This window comes from Elephas maximus, chromosome 20 (genome assembly GCF_024166365.1).
Source record: "Elephas maximus indicus isolate mEleMax1 chromosome 20, mEleMax1 primary haplotype, whole genome shotgun sequence".
NCBI classification, from domain to species: Eukaryota; Metazoa; Chordata; class Mammalia; order Proboscidea; family Elephantidae; genus Elephas; species Elephas maximus.
The window spans coordinates 76,082,812-76,092,306 of NC_064838.1; positions in this window are offsets into that span (position 1 = coordinate 76,082,812).

Here is a 9,495-nt window from a genome sequence, read left to right on the forward strand (position 1 = left end):
TTTTTTCTGTGTGTAAATCATTTGTTTAGTCTTGTAATAGTAGACTTAAACAATATTTGTCCTTTTATAACTTACTTATTTCATTCAGCATAATGCCCTCCGGATTCAGTTATGTTGTGAGATGTTTTGCAGATTCATCATTGTTCTTTATCATTTCACAGTATTCCATTATGTACCATAATTTGCTTATGCATTCATCTGTTCATAGGCACTTCAGGTTGTTTCCATCTTTTTGCTGTTGTGAATAGTACTGCAATGAACATGAGTGTGCATATGTCTATTCGTGTGGTGGCTCTTATTTCTCTAGAGTATATTCCTAGGAGTGGAATTGCCGGATCTTATGGTATTTCTATTTCTAGCTTTTTAAGTTGCTGTACCATTTTACATTCCAATCAGCAGTGCATAAGAGTCCCAATCTCCCTAAACTTCTCCAACATTTGTTATTTTGTGTTTTTTGGATTAGTGCCAGCATTGTTGGGGTGAGATAGTATCTCAATGTAGTTTTGATTTGCATTTCTCTAATGGCTAATGGGAAACCCTGGTGGTGTAGTGGTTAAATGCTATGGCTGCTAACCAAAAGGTCAGCAGTTCAAATCCACCAGGAGTTCCTTGGAAACTCTATGGGGCAGTTCTACTCTGTCTTACAGGGTCGCTATGAGTCAGAATTGACTCGACGGCAGCAGATTTGGTTTTGGGTTTTAATGGCTAATGATCATGTGCATTTCCTCAAGTGTGTGTTAGCAGCCTGAAGGCCTTCTTTTGTGAAGTGTCCATTCATATCCTTTGCTCATTTTTTAATTGGATTACTTGTCTTTTTGTTGTTGTGGTATTGCAGTATCTTGTAGATTTTAGAGATTAGCCCTTTATTGGGTATGTTTTAGCCAAAATATATCACATTGCTCTCTATTTAGTGGAAAAATGCATATATTTATATATTTTAAATATTTTGTTGAGTTTTTGGTGAAACTTTACACAGCAAGTTAGGCTCCCATTTGACATTTTTCACACAAATTGTTTAGTAACATTAGTTACATTTATCATAATGTGTCAACATGCGCTTTAATTGTTTTCTGTTTGTTCCATTTCCAATACTCTAGTTCCCTTGCCTCCTTATCTTCTTATCTTTGCTTTTGACTAATTTATTGACTTTTTGGTCTCATACTTATGGTTTTTAAGTAGAACACAGATCTGATGGGTAATATATTTTATTTTATGTGCCACTCCTCTATTTCGCTAAAAGGTGTTCTAAGGGGTCAGGTTTGACTCTAGGTTTAAAGGATAGTCTCAAGAAGCCCTCTGTTCTCTACTGCTCCAGTTTGTGTGGCTTTTTTATTCTAATAATGTGAGTTCTTCTCCACATTTTTCTCCCTTTCTATTGGGACTATCTTTTATGACCCCAATCAGAGCAGTCAGTGGTGGTAGTGAGTCACCACCTAATTCTGGTCTCAGGGTAGATGTGGCTGGTGTACACTTGTTTGTTCTTTGAGCTTTTGGTTACCTTCTTACTGTTTTGCTCCCAGCAACTAGATACCAGTAGTTGTGTCTTAGATGGCTGCTCATAAGCTTTTAACATGCCAGATGCTTCTCACTTCACTAGGATGCAGATCATGTTTTTGGGAACTATGTCATGCAATTGACTATGCTGTCCCATGAGACTACAGTCCTGAAGAGACTACAGCTTTCAAACCCAGAAAAATAATTTTGGAAGGAGTTTGGTTACATCTGATGATAAAGGGTTAACCTAACTATAGCAGGCCATAACCACAAAAGGCCAACTTGTTTGTCTGAAACTGAAAAGCTTAGAAAAATATGAAAAAAACTACATCAAAGAAGTGGACAGTGTGCTCGAACCGGTTCAATGACAGTGGATGTACGTACAAAAACTAAATATCAATTTACCCCAGTAAAAGAGGTAAAGATCTATCCCATATCATATGTAGCCCACATAACAAATAAAAAACAACTACCAAATGATGGACCGGGGACACCTGAGCCTAAAGAACAAATTGTTAGAAAAGAAAAACAAGGTCACCCAATCATGATCTTAGTTCTTTGTCTTTACTTTAACCAATCACAGTCTGTAAATCATTTACTCATAAAGAATCAGCACCTGTCAAAATCATATAAAAAAGCACTTATAGAATGTACTTCTTTGAATCACGGTCTGTTTATAGCCAAAGTGCTTTCAGCCATTTTCCCATCTTTGTTTTCTGATATGTTGCAACAAAATCTCTTTATTGCACAAGGCTTTGGTGAAAGTTGTTTCTCTACAGGAGACTGGCCGAGCGTGAGCAGAGTCTTCACTAGCAAATTCCTTGTCAGATCTACAGAAGGATTGAACTGCTTGTTGATGCCACAGGGGACCCATTGTATTCAGCTTCTTGCACTCTGTGTCACCTTCAGAGATCCTCCATCTCAGGTAAGCACTATCAAAGTAGGAACTTTATTGCCTTTCTGCATAATAGGAAATATTCTTGTGACATATTTGTTGTTTTTTGTTATAAACACTGGTTTGGCAACTTTTTGTTTGAAGCTTCATTATGCGAGTTTTGTTTGAGAGCTCCATCTGGAGGTCTTTTGGTAAAACTGCTGTTCTTGATTTTATGGTTGTTTTTTTTTTTTTGTCTCCTGTTCTTTTCTGTGTTAGCTAACAAAAGAAAATGGGAAAAGAAGAGTGGGGGGGGCGGAGCCAAGATGGCGGACTAGGCAGACGCTACCTCGGATCCCTCTTACAACAAAGACTCGGAAAAACAAGTGAATCGATCACATACATAACAATCTATGAACCCTGAACAACAAACACAGATTTAGAGACGGAGAACGAACTAATACGGGGAAACAGCGATTGTTTCCAGAGCCTGGAGCCCGCGTACCAGTCAGGTACGGCACAAACACAGAGAGCTGCTCCACCCCCCTGAACTAACCCCGGGAGGGGGACCAGCCGGTTCCACGGGCGGTGTGGGACGCAGCCGGTAGGAGAAGTCCCCGGGTGGCAGTGACTGGTCTTGGAGCAGAAAGACCAGAGTCTGAGCCGGGGAACCGTCCTGCAGGGATTTGGACTGGATGCAGCGGATTTTCTGGAAAAACTAGTTTCCCAGTCATGGCTCGTAGACAACAATCCATATCAAACCACTTAAAGAAGCAGACCATGACAGCTTCTCCAACCCCCCAAACAAAAGAATCAAAATCTTTCCCAAATGAAGATACAATCTTGGAATTATCAGATACAGAATATAAAGAACTAATTTACAGAATGCTTAATGATATTACAAATGAAATTAGGATAACTGCAGAAAAAGCCAAGGAACACACTGATAAAACTGTTGAAGAACTCAAAAAGATTATTCAAAAACATACTGGAAAAATTAATAAGTTGCAAGAATCCATAGAGAGACAACATGTAGAAATCCAAAAGATTAACAATAAAATTACAGAATTAGACAACGCAATAGAAAGTCAGAGGAGCAGACTCGAGCAATTAGAATGTAGACTGGGACATCTGGAGGACCAGGGAATCAACACCAACATAGCTGAAAAAAAAATCAGATAAAAGAATTAAAAAAAAATGAAGAAACCCTAAGAATTATGTGGGACTCTATCAAGAAGGATAACCTGCGGGTGATTGGAGTCCCAGAACAGGGAGGGGAGACAGAAAACACAGAGAAAATAGTTGAAGAACTCCTGACACAAAACTTCCCTGACATCATGAAAGACGAAAGGATATCTATCCAAGATGCTCATCGAACCCCATTTAAGATTGATCCCAAAAGAAAAACACCAAGACATATTATCATCAAACTCACCAAAACCAAAGATAAACAGAAAATTTTAAAAGCAGCCAGGGAGAAAAGAAAGGTTTCCTTCAAGGGAGAATCAATAAGAATATGTTCTGACTACTCAGCAGAAACCATGCAGGCAAGAAGGGAATGGGACGACATATACAGAACACTGAAGGAGAAAAACTGCCAGCCAAGGATCATATATCCAGCAAAACTCTCTCTGAAATATGAAGGCGAAATTAAGATATTTACAGACAAACACAAGTTTAGAGAATTTGCAAAAACCAAACCAAAGCTACAAGAAATACTAAAGGATATTGTTTGGCCGGATGACCAATAATATCAGGTACCAGCACAACACAAGGTCACAAAACAGAACGTCCTGATATCAACTCAAATAGGGAAATCACAAAAACAAATTAAGATTAATTAAAAAAAAAAAATACCCATAACAGGGAATCATGGAAGTCAATAGGTAAAAGATCACAATAATCAAAAAGAGGGACTAAATACAGGAGGCATTGAACTGCCATATGGAGAGTGACACAAGGCGATATAGAACAATACAAGTTAGGTTTTTACTTAGAAAAATAGGGGTAAATAATAAGGTAACCACAAAAAGGTATAACAACTCTATAACTCAAGATAAAAACCAAGAAAAACGTAACGACTCAACTAACATAAACACAAGCACTATGAAAATGAGGATCTCACAATTTACTAAGAAAAACGTCTCAGCACAAAAAAGTATGTGGAAAAATGAAATTGTCAACAACACACATAAAAAGGCATCAAAATGACAGCACTAAAAACTTATTTATCTATAATTACCCTGAATGTAAATGGACTAAATGCACCAATAAAGAGACAGAGAGTCACAGACTGGATAAAGAAACACGATCCATCTATATGCTGCCTACAAGAGACACACCTTAGACTTAGAGACACAAACAAACTAAAACTCAAAGGATGGAAAAAAGTATATCAAGCAAACAATAAGCAAAAAAGAAGAGGAGTAGCAATATTAATTTCTGACAAAATAGACTTTAGACTTAAATCCACCACAAAGGATAAAGAAGGACACTGTATAATGATAAAAGGGACAATTGATCAGGAAGACATAACCATATTAAATATTTATGCACCCAATGACAGGGCCGCAAGATACATAAATCAAATTTTAACAGAATTGAAAAGCGAGATAGATACCTCCACAATTATAGTAGGAGACTTCAACACACCACTTTCGGAGAAGGACAGGACATCCAGTAAGAAGCTCAACAGAGACACGGAAGATCTAATTACGACAATCAACCAACTTGACCTCATTGACTTATACAGAACTCTCCACCCAACTGCTGCAAAGTATACTTTTTTTTCTAGTGCACATGGAACATTCTCTAGAATAGACCACATATTAGGTCATAAAACAAACCTTTGCAGAGTCCAAAACATCGAAATATTACAAAGCATCTTCTCAGACCACAAGGCAATAAAACTAGAGATCAATAACAGAAAAACTAGGGAAAAGAAATCAAATACTTGGAAAATGAACAATACCCTCCTGAAAAAAGACTGGGTTATAGAAAACATCAAGGAGGAAATAAGGAAATTCATAGAAAGCAATGAGAATGAAAATACTTCCTATCAAAACCTCTGGGACACAGCAAAAGCAGTGCTCAGAGGCCAATTTATATCAATAAATGCACACATACAAAAAGAAGAAAGAGCCAAAATCAGAGAACTGTCCCTACAACTTGAACAAATAGAAACTGAGCAACAAAAGAATCCATCAGGCACCAGAAGAAAACAAATAACAAAAATTAGAGCTGAACTAAATGAATTAGAGAACAGAAAAACAATTGAAAGAATTAACAAAGCCAAAAGCTGGTTCTTTGAAAAAATTAACAAAATTGAAAAACCATTGGCCAGACTGACTAAAGAAATACAGGAAAGGAAACAAATAACCCGAATAAGAAACGAGAAGGACCACATCACAACAGAAGCAAATGAAATTAAAAGAATCATTTCAGATTATTATGAAAAATTGTACTCTAACAAATTTGAAAACCTAGAAGAAATGGATGAATTCCTGGAAAAACACTACCTACCTAAACTAACACATTCAGAAGTAGAACAACTAAATAGACCCATAACAAAAAAAGAGATTGAAACGGTAATCAAAAAACTCCCAACAAAAAAAAGCCCTGGCCCGGACGGCTTCACTGCAGAGTTCTACCAAACTTTCACCGAAGAGTTAACACCACTACTACTAAAGGTATTCCAAAGCATAGAAAATGACGGAATACTACCCAACTCATTCTATGAAGCCACCATCTCCCTGATACCAAAACCAGGTAAAGACATTACAAAAAAAGAAAATTATAGACCTATATCCCTCATGAACATTGATGCAAAAATCCTCAACAAAATTCTAGCCAATAGAATCCAACAACACATCAAAAAAATAATTCACCATGATCAAGTGGGATTTATACCAGGTATGCAAGGCTGGTTTAATATCAGAAAAACCATTAATGTAATCCATCACATAAATAAAACAAAAGACAAAAACCACATGATCTTATCAATTGCTGCAGAAAAGGCATTTGACAAAGTCCAACACCCATTTATGATAAAAACTTACCAAAATAGGAATTGAAGGAAAATTCCTCAACATAATAAAGGGCATCTATGCAAAGCCAATAGCCAATATCACTCTAAATGGAGAGAACCTGAAAGCATTTCCCTTGAGAACGGGAACCAGACAAGGATGCCCTTTATCACCGCTCTTATTCAACATCGTGTTGGAAGTCTTAGCCAGGGCAATTAGGCTAGACAAAGAAATAAAAGGTATCCGGATTGGCAAGGAAGAAGTAATCACTATTTGCAGATGACATGATTATATACACAGAAAACCCTAAGGAATCCTCCAGAAAACTACTGAAACTAATAGAAGAGTTTGGCAGAGTCTCAGGTTATAAAATAAACAAACAAAAATCACTTGGATTCCTCTACATCAACAAAAAGAACACCGAAGAGGAAATAACCAAATCAATACCATTCACAGTAGCCCCCAAGAAGATAAGATACTTAGGAATAAATCTTACCAAGGATGTAAAAGACCTATACAAAGAAAACTACAAAGCTCTACTACAAGAAATTCAAAAGGACATACTTAAGTGGAAAAACATACCCTGCTCATGGATAGGAAGACTTAACATAGTAAAAATGTCTATTCTACCAAAAGCCATCTATACATTTAACGCACTTCCGATCCAAATTCCAATGTCATATTTTAAGGGGATAGAGAAACAAATCACCAATTTCATATGGAAAGGAAAGAAGCCCCGGATAAGCAAAGCACTACTGAAAAAGAAGAAGAAAGTGGGAGGCCTCACCTTTCCTGACTTCAGAACCTACTATACAGCCACAGTAGTCAAAACAGCCTGGTATTGGTACAACAACAGACACATAGACCAATGGAACAGAATTGAGAACCCAGACATAGATCCATCCACGTATGAGCAGCTGATATTTGACAAAGGACCAGTGTCAATTAACTGGGGAAAAGATAGCCTTTTTAACAAATGGTGCTGGCATAACTGGATATCCATTTGCAAAAAAATGAAACAGGACCCATACCTCACACCATGCACAAAAACTAACTCCAAGTGGATCAAAGACCTAAACATAAAGACTAAAACGATAAAGATCATGGAAGAAAAAATTGGGACAACCCTAGGAGCCCTAATACAAGGTATAAACAGAATACAAAACATTACCAAAAATGATGAAGAGAAACCCGATAACTGGGAGCTCCTAAAAATCAAACACCTATGCTCATCTAAAGACTTCTCCAAAAGAGTAAAAAGACCACCTACAGACTGGGAAAGAATTTTCAGCTATGACATCTCCGACCAGCGCCTGATCTCTAAAATCTACATGATTCTGTCAAAACTCAACCACAAAAAGACAAACAACCCAGTCAAGAAGTGGGCAAAGGATATGAACACACATTTCACTAAAGAAGATATTCAGGCAGCCAACAGATACATGAGAAAATGCTCTCGATCATTAGCCATTAGAGAAATGCAAATTAAAACTACGATGAGATTCCATCTCACACCAACTAGGCTGGAGTTAATCCAAAAAACACAAAATAATAAATGTTGGAGAGGCTGTGGAGAGATTGGAACTCTCATACACTGCTGGTGGGAATGTAAAATGGTACAACCACTTTGGAAATCCATCTGGCGTTATCTTAAACAGTTAGAAATAGAACTACCATACAACCCAGAAATCCCACTCCTAGGAATATACCCTAGAGATCCAAGAGCCTTCACACAAAGAGATATATGCACACCCATGTTTATTGCAGCTCTGTTTACAATAGCAAAAAGCTGGAAGCAACCAAGGTGTCCGTCAACAGATGAATGGGTAAATAAATTGTGGTATATTCACACAATGGAATACTATGCATCGATAAAGAACAGTGACGAATCTCTGAAACATTTCATAACATGGAGGAACCTGGAAGGCATTATGCTGAGCGAAATGAGTCAGAGGCAAAAGGACAAATATTGTATAAGACCACTATTATAAGATCGTGAGAAATAGTAAACCTGAGAAGTACACATACTTTTGTGGTTACGACGGGGGGAGGGAGGCAGGGTGGGAGAGAGTTTTTTATTGATTAATCAGTAGACAAGAACTGCTTTAGGTGAAGGGAAAGACAACACTCAATACATGGAAGGTCAGCTCAATTGGACTGGACCAAAAGCAAAGAAGTTTCCGGGATAAAATGAATGCTTCAAAGGTCAGCGGAGCAAGGGTGGGGGTCTGGGGAACATGGTTTGCGGGGACTTCTAAGTCAATTGGCAAAATAATTCTATTATGAAATCATTCTGCATCCCACTTTGAAATGTGGCGTCTGGGGTCTTAAATGCCAACAAGCGGCCATCTAAGATGCAGCAATTGGTCTCAACCCACCTGGAGCAAAGGAAAAGGAAGAACACCAAGGCCACACGACAACTAAGAGCCCAAGAGACAGAAAGGGCCACATGAACCAGAGACCTACATCATCCTGAGACCAGAAGAACTAGTTGGTGCCCGGCCACAATCGATGACTGCCCTGACAGGGAGCACAGCAGAGGACCCCTGAGGGAGCAGGAGATCAGTGGGATGCAGACCCCAAATTCTCATAAAAAGACCAAACTTAATGGTCTGACTGAGACTGGAGGAATCCCGGCGGCCATGCTCCCCAGACCTTCAGTTGACACAGGACAGGAACCATCCCCGAAGACAACTCATCAGAAATGAAAGGGACTGGTTAGCGGGTGGGAGAGAGACACTGATGAAGAGTGAGCTAATGATATCAGGTGGACACTTGAGATTGTGTTGGCAACTCTTGTCTGGAAGGGGGATGGGAGGATAGAGAGAGAGGGAAGCCGGCAAAATTGTCAAGAAAGGAGAGACTGAAAGGGCTGACTCAAGAGGGGGAGAGCAAGTGGGAGTAGGGAGTGAGATGTATGTAAACTTACATGTGACAGACTGATTGGATTTGTAAACGTTCACTTGAAGCTTTATAAAAGTTATTAAAAAAAAAAAAAAAGAAAATGGGAAATAATAAAAACAAGAGTGACAAAAGCCCCTCATCCGGGAACACTAATGCCTGTATAATTCAAAACTTTGGTGCCACTGCTGGTCTGTATTT